Genomic DNA, 5,266 nt, shown 5'->3' with positions numbered 1-5,266 from the left:
AGACTGTCACCATTCATCATCCTGTCAGATTGTCACCAATTATCCTTCAAACTAACTCATTAGCTAGGCAGGGTTTCAAAAGGAATCTCTACTTATGCACGCCACTGCCTACATAAATTAAAGACCTCTGAAACATGTGAAGCAGAACACACAAATAAAGCACATTGCGCTTAGCGTTGCTTCATCCACACAGAGAGCCGACCCTGTGGCGATCGTTGACATTATGCAGCCCCTTCACAGCCAGATTAGCCATTGCTGCCGGCCCCGGGCCACCCATGGCCCGTCCTTCGCGGGCGCAGGGATGGCGCGGTCCAGGGTGATATGGCCGATCCCCACTCATCGGCGAGCGGTGGTTCTTGCTGCTCATTCACGTCGGCGGAAGCAGCAACCCAGCAGCAACATCCTCCACCAAGCTAATCCAGCCGCCGTTGAAGAGCCGCATCGGGTAGCCGGCCTGAAGAAGGAGCCTCACCCACGAGAACCGTGTATGTTGGTGGCAAGCTGCTTCTTCAGACCTTCTTGGATGCCCCTAGCAACCAGCTCAAGCTCTCCTTCCAGCTTGTCAGTGCCACGGTCACGGTGGCCGGTACACAACTACACATCATCACTCAGTTTCTTTAGTTTCCAGTTTGTTGGGGGTGCATGCATTTCGCCTGCGGGTCGAGCTGAGCTGACGCGTGCGCCATGTTGTAGGAGGTGACGGACGCGGGGTGAGGGGGGAAGAGGCAGTCCTGGAGGCCATGCTCGGCGGCTGCGAGGAGACAGATCGAGCTGGACGTGAAGCTGGCATGGCGCGAGGCTCTGGGCGCGCCCGGCGCGGTGGTCGTGAAGAACCACTCCGACTTCCCCGTGTACCTCAAGGTGCTGAAATGCTCGGCCGCTGCTGGGATTCGCGTCGCCGTTGACTTCGCCTGCAACGGATGGGTCTACCCCGTCGGGAAGCACCCGTTTCGTCTCTTCTTCACCAACGACGTCCGTAATAAAATAAATAATCATTAACATGCTACGATCGAGCAGCAGCCTTGGTCACCCAGGCAATAAGCCAACAGCTCTGACAGTAATTGGGATTTTTTTTTCCTTGCAGGCGTATGTCAAGGAGAACACTCCGAGGCCGCTGCTCGGGTACAGAGAAGACGAGCTCGCCGTTCTCCGGGGAGAGGGAGCCGATGAGCGGGCGTTCCAGGAGTGTATGACTACGCCCTGTACAATGACCTGGGGAACCCCGACCTGCGCAAGGATTTGGCGCGGCCCGTGCTGGGAGGATCTCGGGAGTACCCGTACCCTCGTCGCACCAAGACCGGGCGCCCACCAACTCGGGCAGGTATCGGTATATCGATCACGTTCGCGTCTCGTACCTCTATGCGACGACTTGAATATCCTAGAGTCTTTTTGTCATGTTGTTCCAGCTAGCGAGCTAGATATAAATATCTCGTACGAACGTGGTTAAAATTATTGGTGTCGTCACGTTAGCAATGGCTGTAGAGGGTCACCAAGGGTCTAGAGTGTCATATTGAAGCAATATAATGGAGAGAGATGAGCCGATGAAGTCTCAAAGATAGGTGGAAATACCAAGTGGGCAGTGTGTGTGGGGACGTCTTTGTATTGTATTCGCGTCTGAAGGTAGGTATATGTGTAGGATTCAGAAAAGAGGGCACGTTTAAGTTACAAGTTGGGACAAGCAAATAGAAAAAACCTTGGTCCAAACTTTTGAAAGGCAAAAAACAAAATCTTCAACATATATGTAAGAGAGCAAATAATTTATATCTCGTTCACAAAGTCTAGTAGACACGGCATGATTTCATTATTGAATTTCGCACAGATGTAGATCATACTGCCACCTATATGTACATATTAACCCCTTAGCAGGTAGTAATGAATAGAGATATGTTTTGGTTGGTGATCACGAAGTCAACCACTCTAAATCTGGACATCACCATCTTCCTTAATTAAGATCGAAATATAGGGCCTACTATTTAAGTTGTTAGAGATGTTTATTTTTGTACCTTTCCATTTTATTTTAATATATAACCAGTAGGGGACGCACCCCTCATGTTTCATAAAAAAATATCCACTATCTAGATCTAGATAGAAATTGCAAAAATCACTAGAATAATAATCCTGCTGCGAACACAGATCTGGTAGAGTATTTCCAAGTTGATAGTACTTTTGTTTGGTCAAGTTAGAAGACACGTCTCCCCTATACTAATAAGATGATACTAGTTCTTCAACTAAGCACACCACCTGACTTCCATCAACCGTGCATCAGACCCCCACACAGAGACCAGAGTTCCACTGGACCAGCAGATTTACGTGCCATGCGATGAGCGTGTTGGTACTGCCGTCATCGCAGCGCCAAGCCTTCCAAACCTGGGTGGCCACTTCAAGTCCATCGCAGAAATATATAGCCTTGTTGGCCTTGACGACGTCGGCCGGCTCGCTAAGGCCAAGCAAATCATCAACAGCCATGCCGCTGCGCCAAAATTCCCCGTCCCACAGGTTATTTCAGGTGCAGCAGAATTGCCTCATCGATTGTAGACCTTGTCATTATTAAAATATATATCTATTATGCTCTACAGAGAAGGAATCATTTCTGCGTTTATTTTATGGCAGTGAACCCAATGAGTTGGCGGAGAGATGAAGAATTCGATCGCCAAATGCTCGCTGGGACGAACCCGGTTTGCATCAAGCGGGTCACCAAGTTTGCACTCACCGGCGAACTTGATCGGACCGCCTACGGGGTCCAAGATAGCAAGATAACAGAAGATCACATTCAGAAGAACATGAGTGGCATGACACTGCAGCAGGTACTATTTATTTGTAGGCAATTCTCCCAGACAATTCATGCGTTTTTTTTTCGAAACAGATAATTGTATATGTATAAATATAGGCTCTGGAGGACGGGAGATTATTCGTTGTGGATCACCATGATTGGGTGATGCCATACCTGAAGCGCATCAACGAGCTGCCGGGCGAGGAGATTGGTGAGATCTCTCCGAGGAAGGCTTATGCCGCTCGAACGCTTCTGTTCTTGAACAATGACTCGACGCTACGACCGTTGGCGATCGAGCTGAGCTCACCGCACCAGGAGGACAAGCAGCTTGGCTGTGTCAGCACGGTGTACACTCCACCGGATACCCAGTGACGACATCTTGTCCGTCAACATGTTCACCGCGTGGGACCTCGCCAAAGCCCACGCCACCGCCAATGATACCTCAAAGAACAACTTCGTCTTTCACTGGTATATATGCACACACTGCATAGATCATGTGTCAAGCTATCAACACCTTCGTGTAAAAGGAGGTGGCGAACAGGCAATATGTGTATATGTACGATGATGCTTTGAGTGTCCCTTAGGTGCACCTCCAATCATCTTTAGTTCAAATGTTTGTGTTACTTTTCTAAAATAAGATCTCATTTTGGAGAAGTATTATAAATATTTGAACTAAACAAGATTGGTGATGCACCTAAGGGTTACCCATTATTTACAGCTAGCCCTAGTTGATGTGATCTTTGCAGGCTCAACGTGCATGCGACCATGGAGCCGCACGTGATTGCGACGAACAGGCAGCTGAGCGTGCTGCACCCCGTCCACAAGCTCCTGAAGCCACATTTCTGGAACACCCTGCACGTCAATGCCGTCGCACGCCAGATTGTCTTCGGCTCAGGTGACCGAAGGAAGAATGGTGACATCTTCCGTGGCATACAAGAGGTCACCTATCTTCCAAGCAAGTACGCCATGGAAATGTCCTCAAAGGCCTACAGCAACTGGAACTTCACAGAGCTTGCTCTCCCAGCTGATCTCATCAAGAGGTATATGTCGTAACTAACTCAGATGCATAATATTTCTACAATTAAAAGCAATAGGTAAAATGTGTACGGTTGAACTTTACAATCTTAAAATCAGTAACACTACTTATAAATTTATTGGGTGAAAAATAATTGCATTTGCAGAGGTCTGGCAAAAGGTGATCCAAATAACCCAGAGAAGCTTGAGCTGCTGATCAAGGATTACCCATTTGCAGTGGACGGTCTTGAAATCTGGATAGCGATCAAGAAATGGGTCGCCGACTACTGCTCCATCTACTACGTGAACGACGGCGCGGTCACGAGCGACAGTGAGCTTCAGGCGTGGTGGAGGGAGGTGAGGCACGTGGGGCACGGGGACCTGCAGGACGCGCACTGGTGGCCGGCGATGGACTGCCTCGCTGACCTCGTGGAAGCGTGCACCACCATCATCTGGCTAGGCTCGGCGTTCCACGCCGCAGTCGGCCTGGGGCAGTACGGGTACCAGGGGTTCGTGCCGAATAGCCCAACCCTCACCTCACGCGCGATGCCGGAGGCCGGGGCGGTGGTGACGGAGGCTGCGTTCCTGGGGAGCATCACCCCGAGGAATGAGACGCTGGCGCTCATGGGGATGGCAGCCAAGTCGTTGGCGAGAACGGGGGAGGTGTTTTTGGCACAGCGGCCGGAGTCTGAGCTGTGGACGAGCAAGCAGAGTCCAGCCGAGGCCCTGGCGCGTTTCCAGGAAAGCCTGGAGGTGGTCGCAGGTAAAATCCAGATGAGGAACGCCGACCCCACGCTGAAGAACAGGGCCGGACCGGTGGAGGTGCCGTACAACATGCTCACGCCAACCAGGGAGCCAGGGCCTGTCGCCCGCGGCATTCCCAACAGCATCACCAACTGAGGTGGTCGTCCGCCGCCCAAGTCCGGCCTCTGATCGTCGCGTGTGTTTAACTTCATCGACTGGCTACAAATTGGACGTCATGCTGTGTACTTCCTGTTTGCCTGATTCGATACTTTGGCAAAGGGAATACAAATTATTTAGCAACTTGGGAGGATAATGAGCAAGAAAAGAAAACTGATACACTTTTGAACTAGTCCTAGCAATGACACCTTCTTCCGCCACACTTTCTCGGTAGTGGGCTTTGTTTTGACCTCTTTCTTCTCTGGTTCTAGAAATTCCTTATGTTGGATTCTTCGCTTCGCATTCCTATGATTGTGATGCCTGATCTCCTCTCGAAAATTCAGATGCTCTCCACTAATTCGATGAGGGCTTCCATGGAAGGGAGAGACGACTTCTCCGGTTCTTTCTCGGATTTCTTCTTCTAGTTGAATGATTTGACCTGAGAGCATTGCTCAACCTTCGGTTTGAAGGTGAATTTCTCTGTCTGCACATTGATGTTGAGCTGAATTTCTCCGGCTCCCACATTAATGTGTGTGTTCGCCATACTCAAGAACAGCCTTCCCAGAATGAGAGGGGTCTTGG

General features: G+C 50.2%; 1 pseudogene; it reads left to right on the top strand.

Moving 5' to 3' along the window:
- The first annotated feature begins 275 nt into the window (after positions 1-275).
- Positions 276-4,790, top strand: LOC120647941 (annotated as a pseudogene).
- The last annotated feature ends 476 nt before the right edge of the window (positions 4,791-5,266 follow it).

The sequence above is a fragment of the Panicum virgatum genome, chromosome 9K, assembly GCF_016808335.1.
Source record: "Panicum virgatum strain AP13 chromosome 9K, P.virgatum_v5, whole genome shotgun sequence".
Classification (NCBI taxonomy): Eukaryota; Viridiplantae; Streptophyta; class Magnoliopsida; order Poales; family Poaceae; genus Panicum; species Panicum virgatum.
Note: the sequence above shows the minus strand (reverse complement) of the source record. Positions and strands in the feature narration are given on the sequence as shown.